The sequence below is a fragment of the Nyctereutes procyonoides genome, unplaced genomic scaffold, assembly GCF_905146905.1.
Source record: "Nyctereutes procyonoides isolate TBG_1078 unplaced genomic scaffold, NYPRO_anot_genome, whole genome shotgun sequence".
NCBI classification, from domain to species: Eukaryota; Metazoa; Chordata; class Mammalia; order Carnivora; family Canidae; genus Nyctereutes; species Nyctereutes procyonoides.
The window spans coordinates 15,483,146-15,498,220 of record NW_026575145.1 but is presented as its reverse complement, the minus strand read 5'-3'; the positions used below and the strand labels follow the sequence as shown (position 1 = coordinate 15,498,220).

At 34.7% G+C, this 15,075-nt stretch overlaps 1 protein-coding gene across 7 annotated transcripts in view; it reads left to right on the top strand.

Moving 5' to 3' along the window:
• Window positions 1-15,075, top strand: part of NUBPL (NUBP iron-sulfur cluster assembly factor, mitochondrial) — a 205,468-nt gene that overhangs the window by 84,261 nt on the left and 106,132 nt on the right. The window lies entirely within an intron of this gene.

Sequence of the window (15,075 nt, the reverse complement as noted above, 5' to 3'; positions counted from 1 at the left end):
TACCACTTATTTATTCAGATTTCACTTTGGGTCAGGCACCATGTCATTGGTTGACAATTCTATTCATAGATATTCCTATATTCATTTCTAATTGCAAGAGTTGGTAGATGAAATATGTCTTGAACTCTTCTTTTTTGATTGTCACATCTTGTCTTTCTTCTGCTACTTGAGTTCTAATAAATGTGCTCTTTGATCTCTGGTCCCAGAATCCTCCTCCTTTCCTAGTGCATTCAAGTCTTGCTGTATTACCTCCTCTTTTATACTCAGATCTCATAGTTGGCTATTTCAGTTATACTCCCAACAATACCTCTTCTTTACCAATTCCTTGTGACCTTAATCTTTATCCTTTATTTGTGTGGATTAACTCAGCCTCTATTTTTTTTAAGGAAATTATAAAACAGTCTTTATTCATCTTATATTTAAAGTTAGAGTCAATAGAAATTTAGGAACAGAAAAGAAAAACTCTGATTTTTGTTATCAGAATATTTTAAATGCTAATTTTTCCCCTCCTCTATTAGTGTTGTAATTCTCAACAGGAAATGATTCAGATTTTCACCTAAGCCTTATGGATGGCCACAAGAAGATGAAAATACTTCTGCTTTCCACAGTGAACAAAGACTTAGAGATCCAAATCAGTGATAAGAGACACAGAGATAAGCCAAGTATTGGTGCTCCCCTCTGAGTGATGCAGGATCCTGCCTCTAAGTGTCCTTTTTAAGTAAGATCCACTTGAGCCCCAGATTGCAACAGGTGGTGAAAACATCTCTGCAAAGGAGCCCCTGAAGGTGAAAGAGAGAGATAGGTGTGCACATGCCCTCAGGAGAGGGGCAAAGGGAATGTCTCACGGTAGAATTGAGAGTAAACCTGACAGTGCAAATTGATTATGATGCAAAAAATTTGCACCTGAAACTTAGATTTAGTAACTGCTTTTATAAATGAAGAAAACTTTATGAGACCAGAAGTGAAAGATCAAAAGTCTGAAGGAACCAGAATATATTGTTTTTTCATTCTGTGAGATACTGGGGAAGAGAGGAAGCATAGGATCCCATTCCATAGTCTCAGTCAATATCCCTCCAATAACCCAGCCTTTTTATCTACTGCTGAATACTGTCAGAGAATATAGAATAATTGTGTTAATTGCTGGCATTATACATTTTTGGTCTCTGAATTCAGCTACCTCTCTTCACTTCAGTCATCTGACATTATTCATGTTTACCTCAATATTCATCAAATGCTAAGTTTAAAAAATATTTATGGAATTTGATAGTCTGGCAGAGAACCTAGTGGAGATTTGGATATTTGGCTCTCTGACACATAAATCATAAAAAATCAATTTACTCTGATAAGTGCTGAAAGTATGTTTTTAGCAAATATGCTATAAAATATCAGAAAAAAGATGGGGTGAGAAAATGACTCCATAACTTATTTTATTGGTATACTCTAGATATCCTCTAAGATATTAGGTCATTACATATTTATCTTACAGTCTTTTGAAAAGTTACTGTTATCGTTTCTGCATTTTAATTGTAACTGAAAAGCTGATATTTTTTGACTATGACCGGTACTGATTATCTCAACTGCTAATTAAGGAGTGTTTTGGTTTTGTTTTTTGCTTTGCTTTAGAAAGCAGTTTTTGGTAAGTTTAACATCCTTTGTGAAAGTTTAGTAGCTGGATAGATGTTCTGTACAGCATTGGGTTGTGGAGGCTACCTGATTCATTGGCTGCTGAAAAAAATTAAGTGTAATATCCATACAGAAGAATGTACAAGTCAGAAGTCTGCAGATAGATGGATTATCCCAAAGTGAAAATTCCTATATAATTTTTCAAGACATGATAAATAGAATATTAGTATTCTAGAAGTTCCTTTCATGTCTCTTCCTAGTTGCTGTTTTGAGGAGAAGATAAGTACTTGTGGTCTGTCTGCCATCTGAACTGAAAGTCTGGTTTAAAGTTTTTTTCCTTTGTCTCATGATATTTTATTGAGTTAAATTTATATGTGCTACGGGATGCAAGATCTTATGTGTATGGTTTAGTAATTTTTGATAAATGTATATTCCTGTGTAACCACACCCCAATCAAGATAGAGAACATTTCCAGCCCCTACAACATTTCCTTGGGTTTCCTTCTATTCACTCCTCCACTCATAGACCATCACAGTTGTGATTTCTAAGATCATAAGTGAGTTTTGTTTTGTTCTTATACTTCATATAAATGGAACCCTACAGACTATATAGCCTTTGGTGTCTGGTTTCTTTCTCTTAGCCTAATGCTTTTGAACACCATCCTTGTTGTTGCATATATAAGTAGTTGAGTCGTTTTTATTGCTGAGTAGTATTTCCATCACATGAATACAATCAAATACTGTTTGTTCTTTTGTTGATGGACATTTGGATAGACACCAGTTTTTTGGCTATTATGAATAATGCTGCTATAAATACTTGTACAGGTGTTCATAAGACTTACAGTTGCTTCACATTTTGTCAGCATTTGGTATTGTCAGTCTCTTCACTAGTGGGTATAAAATGATACCTTCCCATTGTTGTAGTTTGTGCTTTCCTGATGATCATTGATGTTTAGCTCCTTTTCATGTGCATATTAGATATCTCTGTATCTTCTGTTATCAAGTGACTGTTCAAGTCTTTTACTCATTTTTTTTTAATTGGCTCATTTTTCTTCTTGTAATCAAGTTGCAAGAGTTTAAATATATTCTGGCTATGAGTCCATTGTCAGATATATGTATTGGGCATATTTCTTCTAGTCTCTGTAGCTTGCCTTTTGATTAACTGATGTTTTAAATTTTCATGAAATCCAATTTATCGAAAAAAAAATTTTTTTTAATGCTGAGTGCTTTTTGTGTCCTAAGAAATGTTTGCCTGTATACCCCAAGGTAATAAAGATATTCTTATATACTTTTCCTCAACACTTTATAGTTTTGGCCTGCACATCTTGAATTAAATTTTGTGTGGGAAGTGAGATAAGGGTTTATATTTTTTCACAGCTGTGGTATAATAGCAAATATATTTGTTCTTTGTCCCTGAGTCCTGGTGCGAAGCTCCTAAAACTCTTGGGATGTCCTGAGTGATGGAGTATCTTTTGTGATTCATGAGGAGCCCCTTTTTGAGCACACTGAGTTCATGCTAGTAAGGTGACTTAGGGTGGGGGCCCCTGGATAGTCTCTCAGGATGGGACTGATCACCAGAAAGACCAATTGTTTAGAGGGTTAGGACTTTCAGCCCCACCCACTAGCCTTTGGGAAGGGAATGGAGGGTGGGGTGCATATTAAGCTCTGAAAACTGTTGATGAGCTGCTGATTGGTGATGGGTTGTGTTCTGTGGGGACAGAAGCTCCTATGCTGAGAGCCTTTTTGGACCTTGCCCTTTGTATCTTTTCATCTAGCTATTTATATCCTTTCTAATACCCTTTATCATAAACTAGTCAACATAAGTAAATGTGTCTCTGAGTTCTGTGAGTTGCTCTAGCAAATTAATCAAACCTGAAGGAGAGGGTCATGGAAACCTCTGATTTATAGCTAGTCAGTCCAGAAGCACAGGTAATAACTTGGACTTGTGATTGGTGTCTGATTGATGGGAGTAGTCTGGTGAGACTAAGCCCTTAAGTAACTTGTGGAATCTGATGCTGTATACTGGTAGATAGTGTCCGAATCAAACTAATTGCTTGGTGGAGGGGAAAACAAATAGTAGTTTATCTAGTTCTAGCACCATTTGTTTAAAAGACTTCCTTTTCCCCCTTGAATTAATACATTAGATGAAAATCAGTTGAGTATGTTTATGGGTTTATCTTTGGACACTGTATTTTGTTCAGTCTATCTGATTTAAGCCTTACAGTAAAACCATACTATCTTGATAATTGTAGCTATGTAGAAATCTTAAAGTCAGAAAGGGTGAGGCTTCCAACTTTTTTTTTTTTTCAGAATTGTATTAGCTACATTAGGGTCTTTTCCGTTTCTGTATAAATTTTAGATTCAGCTTGTCAATTTGTACAGAAAAGCATGTTGGTATTTTCATTAAGATGTTACTGAATATATTAGATCAATATTTTGTGAATCAAGATTCTGACAACATTGAGGCTTCTAATCCATTAGCATGGTATGTTTCTATACTTATTTAGATTTTCTTTAATTTCTTGGAGTAATATATAGTTTCTAGTGTATTGGTCTTGTACTTTTGTTAAATTTATTCTAAGTATTTTATATCTGAGATGATTTTGGAATTGTCTTTTGTATTTAATTTCAAGTTGTTTGCTGTTAGGACATAGAATATACTCTATCTTTGTATAATAACTTTGTGTTATGTGACTTTGCTAAATTTTTTTTTAAAGTAGTCATTTAGTAGCTTTCTTGGTACTTTATATGCACATGATTATGTTATCTGCAAGTAAAACAGCTTCACTGCTTCCTTTCCAGTCTATTTCTTTCATTTCATTTTCTTGCTTTCTTACTGCACTACCTAGTACCACAAGTACAGTGTTGAACAGAAAAGAGGAGAGCAGGCATCCTTGTCTTAATCTGGATTTGTAGGGTAGAGGAACAATAAGTATTTCATTTTTAAGAATGATAGTAGGTTTTCACTGATGCACTCTCTCTTTCCTGTTTCTTTGTTTACTAAGAGTTTTTATTGTGAATGGGCATTGAATTTTTTCAAATGCTTTTTCTTCCTCATTTACTGAAATGATGATGTTACTTTTTTTCTTTTATTTTATGGATGTAGTGTTTTACATTGCTTTTCTGTGTCAGACCAACCTTATATTCTTGGGATAGATTAATCTTATTTTAATTATAATAAGTAATATTGTAATTACTTCTAATATATTGCTAGATTAAAATTTACTAATATTTTATTAAGGAGTTTAAGGAGTTTTATTAAGGAGTTTTAGATCAGTATTTGTAAGGAATATTAATAGTTTAATGTTAATTAATATTAATAGTTCCTATTTTTTTTCCCTGTAATATCTTTTTTCTGGTATTGTATGGGAGCTATCTTGCCCTTGTAAAATAAATTTGGAAGTACTTTCCTCCTCTTATCTTTTGTGAAAGTGTTGGTATAAAATTATTAGCTTTGGTGTAATGTTTTGTATTTAGTGGAATTTATCAAGGAAATCTGGGGCTGGAGTGTTTGTTTTTTTCTCCTTGATTGAGGGAACAGGTTTCTGAGGATTAATTCTATTCAGACTTTTAATTTCATCTTCTTTCAGTTTTGTTGTGTTTTATAGGAGTTTATTATTTCACCTGAGTTACAGAACATATACATAAGATTGTTCACAATGCCTGCAACCTTTTAATTTTTATTTATTTATTTAGCCTACTGCTTTTTGAAATAGAATATGAGATGCAGTGTATATGAGATGCAGTGTTTCCTCTTCCTAGTATTGGTAATTTGTTTTTGCTAGGGTTTATCAATTTTATTATTTTTTTCCAAGAATCAAATTTTAGCCTTTAAAATGTTCTCTATTTTATTTTTGTTTCCTATTTCATTGTTTTCTGCTATTTCTTCTTTCTTCCTTCTTAAAGTTTTAGGCTTAATTTGCTCTTCTTTTTTTCTACCTTCATAAGTTAGAAATTTAGATAATTGATTTTAAATATTTCTTTCTTTTTTTTTTGGTATAAGCAGTTGTGACTGTAAATTATCTTTAGTCATTTCTTAGAATCCTGCAAATTCTGATGTGTTGTGTTTTCATTGTTATTCAGTTCAAAATAAATAATTTCTAATTTCCTTTTTAAAATTTTTGTAGTGTGTTTAATTTTCCTAACATTTGGGGATCCTTTTAATAACATTGATATTTATTTCTAGTATAATTTTGTTCTGATTAGAGAATTTACTCCGTAAAATGTTAATCTTTAAAATTTTTTTGAGACTTCCTGGACTAGCACGTGGTCTTTGTAATTGTTCCATATGCCTTTAGAAAGAAATTGTATTTTGCAGCTCTTGTGATTAATATTCTGTTAATTACACTTAGGTCAAGTCGACTGTATTGTTCAATTCATTAATATCTTTACTGACTTATCTAGTTACTCTGTCATCTACTGAAAGAGGATGGTTAAAATCTTCAACTCTGATTCTGATTTTCTTCTATTTGGTTTTCACTTCATATATTTTGAATCTCTAAACACGCATTTAGACTTGTTATATCTTCCTGGTGAATTGCTCTTTTATTGTTGTGAAATGTTTCTCTTTATCGGTGATAAACTCTCATCTTTATCTGATGCTAATAGAGCAACATTAGTTGTCTTACACATACCATTTCCATAGAATATCTTTTTTATCCTTTTACTTTTAACCTTCTGTTTCATTATATTTAAAGTGGATATTTTGTAGACAGCATTTAGTTGTATCTTGATGATATTATCCAGCCTGATAATCTTTGGCTTTTAATTAGAGTGCTTAGTCCATTTACACTTGCTGGAATTATTGATATGGCTTGTTTTAAGTCTACCATTTTAATTTATTTTCTCATTTATTTCATCTATTTTTTCTTCCTGTTTTTTGGTGTGTATTCTTTTGCGTAAATGAAATATTTCTTTAATTCTGTTTGAATTCTTCAGTTGACTTTTAAAAAAGATTCATTTACTTGTTTTAGAGAGAAGGAGAGCACACGTGTATGCACATGTGCACAGGGAGTAGGAGGAGGGGCAGAGGGAGAGGGAGAGAGAGAATCTCCAGCAGACTCCTAGCTAAGTGAGGAGCCCAATGTGGGGCTTGATCCTGCAACCCTGAGATCATGATCCAAGGCAAAATCAAGAGTTGGATGCTTAACTGACTGAGCCACCCAGGTACCCCATTTCTATTGACTTTACCTATACCTCTTTTTAAAAATATTTTTAATTTTTTATGTAAATTTGGTTAATTAACTTATAATGTATTATTGGTTTCAGAAGTAGAGGTCATTGATTCATTATTCTTTTTTTTTTTTTTTGATGGATGAGAGTATTCCATTGTATATATGTATATATCACATCTTCTTTATCCATTTATCTGTCGATGGACATCTGAATTCTTTCCATAGTCTGGCTATTATGGACATTGTTGCTATAAACATTGGGGTGCAGGTGCCCCTTCAGATCACTCCATATGTATCCTTAGGGAAAATCCCTAGTAGTGAAATTGCTGGGTCATAGAGTAGCTCTATTTTCGACTTTTTGAGGAAACTTCATACTGTTTTCCAAAGTGGCTACACCAGCTTGTATTTCCACCCACAGTGTTGGAGGATTCCCCTTTCTCTATATCCTCACCAGCATCTGTTGATTTCTGACTTGTTAATTTTAGCCATATTGACTGGTGTGAGGGGGTATCTCTTTGTGGTTTTGTTTTGTATTTCCGTGATGATAAGTGACGTTGAACATTTTTGTTCATGTGTCTGTTGGCCATTTGTATGTCTTTGGAGAAATGTTTGTTCATGTCTTCTGCCCATTTCTTGATTGGATTATTTGTTCTCTGGGTGTTGATTTTGGTGAATTCTTTATAAATTTTGGATAGTAGTCCTTTATCTGATATGCCATTTGCAAATATCTTCTCCCATTCTGTCTGTTGTCTTTTGGTTTTGTCACCTATTTCATTTGCTGTGCAAAAAGCTTTTTATCTTGATGAAATCCCAATAGTTAAGGTTTTGCCTTTGTTTCCCTTGCCTTTAGAGACATATCCAACAAGAAATTGTTGCGGCCAGGTCACACAAAGGTTGCTGCCTGTGTTCTCCTCTAGGATTTTGATAGGTTTCTGTCTCACATTTACGTCTCTCATCCATTTTGAGTCTATTTTTGTGTATGGTGTGAGGAAATGGTCCAGTTTCATTCTTCTGCATGTGGCTGTCCAATTTTCCCAGCACCATTTGTTGAAGAGACTGTCTTTTTTCCATCGGATATTCTTTCCTGCTTTGTTGAATATTAGTTGACCATAGAGTTGAGGGTCCATTTCTGGCTTCTCTTCCATTGATCTAATGTGTCTGTTTTTATGCCAATATCATACTGTCTTATTGGTTACAGCTTTGTAATTGAGCTTAAGTCCAGAATTGTGATGCCAACAGTTTTGGTTTTCTTTTTCAACATCCCTTTGGCTATTTGGGATCTTTTCTGGTTCCATAACAAATTTTAGGATTATCGTTCCAACTCTGTGAAATAAGTTGATTGTATTTTGATAGGGATTGCATTGAATGTATAGATTGCTCTAGGTAGAATGGATATTTTAACAATATTTCTTGTTCCAATCTATGAGCATGGAACATTTTTCCATTTCTTTGTGTCTTCCTCCATTTCTTTCATGTGTATTTTATGGTTTTTTGAGTGTACAGATCCTTCACTTCTTTGGTTAGGTTTATTCCTAGGTATCTTATGGTTTTGGGTGCAATTATAAGTGGGATGGACTCCTTAATTTCTCTTTCTTCAGTCTCATTGTTAGTGTGTAGAAACGGATTTCTGTGCACTGATTTTATATCCTGCCATTTTGCTGAATTCCTGTATGAATTCTAGCAGTTTTGACGTGGAGTCTTTTGGGTTTTCCATGAAGAATATCATATCATCTACAGAGAGTGAGAGTTTGACAACTTCTTTGGTGATTTGGATCTTTTTGTTGTCTGATTGCTGAGGCTAGGACTTCTAGTACTATATTGAATAGCAGTGGTGATAGTGGATATCCTTGTCGTGTTCCTGACCTAGGGAAAAAGCTCTCAATTTTTCCCCACTGAAAATGATACTCATTGTGGGCTTTTTATATATGTGCCTTTTATGATATTGAGGTATGTTTTCTCTATCTCTACACTTTGAAGAGTTTTCATGAAGAAAGGATGCTGTACTTTGTCAAATGTTTTTTCTACATCTGTTGAGAGGATCATATGGTTATTCTCCTTTCTTTTATTATTGTGGTATATCACATTGATTGATTTGAGGATGTTGAACCACCGTTACAGACCAGGAATAAATCCCACTTTGTTGTGATAAATAATCCTTTTAATGTACTATTGGATCTTATTTAACCATACCTTTACATATTATTATTCTGTGGCTACTTAGGAATTATAATAAGCTTTCTTAACTTTTCACATTGTTTTTAAGCTTTATATTGTGCTTCTTGATATAAAAAATTTTTTCAAGGTATTTTATTTTATTTATTTTATTTTTCTTTTTATTTTAATTCTGATGTAGTTAATATGCAGTGGTATTTTCTGGTGTAAAATATAGTGATTCAATAATTCTGTACTTCACTCAGTGCTCATTAAGATATTGTACTCTTAATCCCATCATCTATTTCTCTCTCTCATTTCCCTTTGTTCATTTGTTTTGTTTCTTAAATCCCACATATGAGTGAAATCATATGGTGTTTGTCTTTCTCTGACAGACTTTATTTGGCATTTTACTCTCCAGCTCCATCCCTCTTGTTGCAAATGGCAAGGTTTCATTCTTTTCTTTTTTTTTTATAGCTGAATTGTATATATACACAACATTTTCTTAACCATTCATCTATTCATAAACACTTGGGCTGCTTCCATAATTTGGCTGTTGTAAATAATGCTGCAGTAAACATAGGGGTGCATATATGCTTTTGAATTAGTGTTTTATATTCTGTGGGTAAATATCCAGTAGTACAGTTACTAAATCATATGATAATTCTATTTTAAGTTTTTGAGGAATCTCCATACTGTTTTCCACAGTGGTTCCACCAGTTTGCATCTCACCAGTAGTCCACGAGGATTTCTTATTCTCATACCTTTGCCAACACTTATTGTTTCTTGTGTTCTTGATTATACCCATTCTGACAGGTGTGAGATGATACCTCATTGTGATTCGGATTTGCATTTCCCTGATGATAAGTGGTATTGAACATTTTTTTCATATGTTCATGGTCGTCTGTGTGTTTTCTTTGGAGTAATGTGTGTTCATGTCTTCTGCCCATTTTTTCATTGGGTTTTTTGTGGGTGATTGTGTGTGTGTGTGTGTGTGTGTGTGTGTGTGTTGAGTTTGCTAAGTTCTTTATATATTTTGGATACTAACCCTTTATCAGACATGTCACTTGCAAATATCTTCTCCCGTTCAATATGTTGTCATTTAGTGTTGTTGATTGTTTCCTTTGTTGTGGAGAAGGTTGTTTTTTTTTTTGAAAGATTTTGTTTATTTATTTATTTGAGAGAGAGAGAGAGCAAGAATGAGCAGGGCAAAGCATGGAGGGAGAAGCAGACTCCCCACTGAGTGAGAGTCTGACGTGGCTTTCAATCTCAAGACCCTGAGATCATGACCTGAACCGAAGGCAGCTGTCTAAACTGACTGAGCCACCCAGGTACCCCTGTTGTACAGAAGCTTACTATTTTGATGTAGTCCCAATAGTTTGTTTTTGTTATTTCCCTTGCCTCAGGGAACCTACCTGGAAAAAAGTTGCTATGGCCAATGTCAGAGAAATTACTGCCTGAATTCTCTTCCTGGATTTTTATGGTTTCATATCTCATGTTTAGATACTTAATTTGAGAAAAAAAAGATACTTAATTTGTTTTGAGTTTATTTTTGTGTATGTTGTAAGAAAGTGGTCCAGTTACATTCTTTTGCATGTAGCTGTCCTGTTTTCCCAGCATCATTTGTTGAAGAGACTGTCTTTCTCTCATTGAATATTCTTACCTTCTTTGTCAAAGATTAATTCACCATATAATTGTGGGTTTATTTCTGGGCTTTCTATTCTGTTTTATTGATATATGTGTCCTTTTTGTGCCATTATTGTACCGTTTTGATTACTACAGTTTTATAGTATAATTTGAAATTTGAAATTGTGATAACTCTAGCTTTGTTTTTCTTTTTTCAAGATTGCTTTGGCTAGTCAGGGGTCTCTTGTGATTCCATACAAATTTTAGGATTATTTATTCTAGTTCTGTGAAAAATGCTGTTGATATTTTGATAGGGATTGCATTAAGTGTAGATTCCTTTGAGTAGTATGGACATTGTAACAGTATTATTCTAATTCTGTATTCTATATATTATTCTAATGCATGAGCATGAAATGTCTTTCCATTTATTTGTATTTTTCTCAGTTTATTTCATCAGTATTTTACAGGTTACAGAGTACAAGTCTTTCACCTTCTTGGTTAAGTTTATTCCTAGGTATTTTATTATTTTTGGTGCAATATAAATGGAATTGATTTCTCTTTCTGTTACAACAAACTTCTGTACAATGATTTTATATCCTGTGACCTTACTGAATTCATTTATCAGTTCAAGTAGTTTTTTGGTGGAGTCTTTGGGGTTTTCTAGAGTATCCTGTCATCTGCAAATTATGAAAACTTTACTTATTCCTTACCAAGCTGAGTGTCTTTTATTTTTTTCTCTTGTCTGATTCTTGTAGCTAGCACTTTCAGTACTGTATTAAGTGAAAGTGATGAGAATGGAAGTTCTTATCTTGTCCCTGACCTTAGGGGGAAAGCCCTCAGTTTTCCCCTATTGAGTATGATAGTAGCTGTGGGTTTTTCATGTATGGCCTTCATAATGTTGAGGTATGTTCCTTCCAAATCTTCTTTATTTTGAGGGTTATCATGATGGATGTACTTTGTCAGATGCTTTTTCTGCATCTATTGAAATGATCATACGATTTTTGTTCTTTCTCTTATTGATGTGATATATCATGTTGATTGATTTGCAAATATTGAACCATGTATCACGGGAAGAAGTCCCACTTGATTGTGGTGTACTTCATATAAAAATAATTATGACAGCATAGTTCACTTAATCACCTTCCATTCTTTGTGTATTATTGTGATTTATTATTTTTACTTTTAGGGAGAAAGAGAACAAGCTCAGGGAGGGGACAGTCAAAAGGAGAGGGAGGAAGAGAATCCCAAGCAGGCTCTACACCCAGTACAGAGACTGTGACCTGAGCCAAAATCAAGAGTCAGAGGTTGAACCATTGAGCCACCAGACATCCGTTTTGTGATTTATTTTAAATATATGTACATTATTGGGGCACCTGGGTGGCTTAGTTGGGTTAAGTGTCTGCCTTTGGCTCAGGTCATGATCCCAGCATCCTGGGATTGAGCCCAAGTTGGGCTCCTCACTCAGCAGGGAGTCTCCTTTTCTCTCTGCCCTTCCCCTGCTCATGTGTTCACTCTCCTTTCTTTCTTTCTCTCTCAAATAAATAAATAAAATCTTTTAAAAAAAGATTACAATAGACTGTTTCCTTAGTTTCTCTGAAGAATGACTGTTTAAATAAACTGATAACACTCTATTGTGAGATTTATAATGTACCTATATCTATTTTTTTTAAAGATTTTGCTTACTGAAGCTCTGGGGTGGCACTTTAAGAAAAAAGATTTTATTTGTTTATTTGAGAGAGACAGAGATAACAACACAGATAGCAAGAGAGCACAAGTGGGGAGTAGAGAGAGAAGCAGAGAGCCCAATATGGGGCTTGGTCCCAGGACCCTGGAATCATAACCTGAGCTGAAGGCTGATGCTTAACCAATTGAGCCACGCAGGTACCCCAGTAAATAAAACCTTTAAAAAAAAATATATATATATATATATATATATATAAAATAAATCTCACAATACGGTGTTACCGACTTATTTAAATAGTCATTCTTTAAAGAAACTAAAGAAATAGTCTATTGTAATTACCCCCATAATTTGCTGTATCTGTGCTTTTCATTTCTTTAGGTCTGAGTTTCTATGTCAGTCTTCTTTATCCTGAAGAACTTTGCTTAGTCTCTTTTGTGGGTCTGCTGGTGACAAATTTTCTCAACTTTCATTTATTGCATATGTTTTTATTTTCTCTTCCTCCTTTCACTATATATAGAATTCTGTGTTGGCAATTTTTCTTCAATTCTTTCTTTCTTTCTTTCTTTCTTTCTTTCTTTCTTTCTTTCTTTCTTTCTTTCTTTCTTTCTTCTTTCTTTCATTTATTCATGACAGAGAGAGAGAGAGAGAGAGAGAGAGGCAGAGACACAGGCAGAGGGAGAGGGAGAGGGAGAGAAGCACGCTCCATGCAGGGAGCCCGACATGGGACTCTATCCTGGGTTTCCAGAATCACACCCCGGGCCAAAGGCAGCGCCAAACTGCTGGGCCACCAGGGCTGCCCTTTCTTTAAAGGTCTTATTCCGGGCAGCCCGGGTGGATCAGTGGTTTAGTGCCGCCTTCAGTCCAGGGTCTGATCCTGGCGACCTGGGATCGAGTCCCGCACCGGGCTCCCTGCATGGAGCCTGCTTCTCCCTCTGCCTGTGTCTCTGCGTCTCTCTCTCTCTCTCTCTGTCTCTCATGAATAAATAAATAAAATCTTTAAAAATAATAAAATAAATTAAAAATAAAATAAAATAAAGGTCCTGTTCCATTCTTCTGCCTTTCGTTATTTCCAGTGAGAAATCTGTAATTATTTTTATAATTTTTCCCTATGCTAAATATCTTTTTTTCTGGCAGCTTGCATAATTTTCTTTATTTATCTTTGAGGTCATTTTCTCTGTTACCACTTAAATGTTGATGTTCTCCAGAAATATACCCATAGCTCAGTAGCTAAGGGCATGGACTCTGGAGCCACATCTGCTTGAATCCAATCTCAGTGGCACATCTAATTAGCTGTATGCCCTTGGGCAAAAACCTTTCTGGGCTATAGTTTCCTTAAGTATAAAATAGGGCTTATGGTAGTTATGGCTGTTGTGAAGATTAAAGGAGTTAATATGTGTAATATGCTTAAAAAGCATATTAAGTAACTATAAATGTGCCCTGTTTCGATTGTATTTTATCATTCATAACACAAATTAGTTTTTTGGTGTGTGATTTAACTTTTTTCTAATCAGGATGTATCTAATGGTGATGGCTTCTTTATTCCTGGCTTTTCTCAGAGTCTTTCCCAGAGGTTTTGTGTTTCTTCAGTAACCTGGGGCACTTTCAACCTGAGGCAACTTTAAATAGACTTCTCTGTTATAGGTTTTTGGGACCACAATGGTGGTATGAATTCAGTTGGAAATCTGCATGGTTAACAACTTGTGATTTATCTTCTTAAGGAGGTGTTTTTCTGCCTTATGCCAGCCAGTACATTGAGAGATGTATATTTCCTTGAAATATATTTCTGAATTGTAGATTTGTGTTTCATTTTTCTTTAGTTTAAGAGAGAATAGTCCTTTGGGGTCCCAGCTGTATATAGGATTCTTTTTTTTTAAATTTTTTAAAAATTTTTATTTATTTATGATAGTCACACAGAGAGAGAGAGAGGCAGAGACCCAGGCAGAGGGAGAAGCAGGCTCCATGCACTGGGAGCCCGACGTGGGATTCGATCCCAGGTCTCCAAGATTGCGCCCTGGGCCAAAGGCAGGCGCCAAACCACTGGGCCACCCAGGGTTCCCTATAGGATTCTTATAATAGGTTCCTCCTCATCTTAGATGTTTTTTTCCTCTTTCAGTGCTACATAAAATAATGATACATCATATAGTCATTGTGGTATTAGATTTAATATTAGGTATCATCAATTTACTATCACCATCATCCTCCCTGAGACATCTCTTCTACTTTCATGGCTTCAGTTATATTAATTATTGTAAGAGAAAAGTAATGGGGTTGAGGACATCCATTTGATTGACATTCCTAGTTTGGAGTAGATGATTTTTTGGGAATTAAAGGAATTTGTAAAAAGGAAAAGAAGTAGTTCAAGAAGTATGTAAACAATTAAGGATACTAGTATCATGAAAATTAAATAGAGCAATGGTTCTCCAACATATCTATAAGAATCATCTGGGAATCCTTTTTTTTTTTTTTAAGATTTTATTTATTTATTTGAAAGAGAAAATAAGAGAGAAAGTGCACAGAGGGAGAGGGAGAAGCAGACTCCCACTGAGCAGAAAGCCTGATGTGGAACTTGATCCCAGAACCCTGAGATCATGATCCAAGCTGAAGGCAGATGCCTAACCAACTGAGCCACTGAAGCACCTCAAATCATCTGGCAATCTTAAAAATTTCAGTTTTCAGGTCATACTCTAGACTGGTTTATTCATGAATTCTTGTTACGTAACCCAGGCATCAGCATTTTGGGAGTTCATCTGATACCATTGTATAGACAAATTTGGGAGCCACTGGTTTGCAAAGTTTTAAGAATGATAGGTCAGTGAGA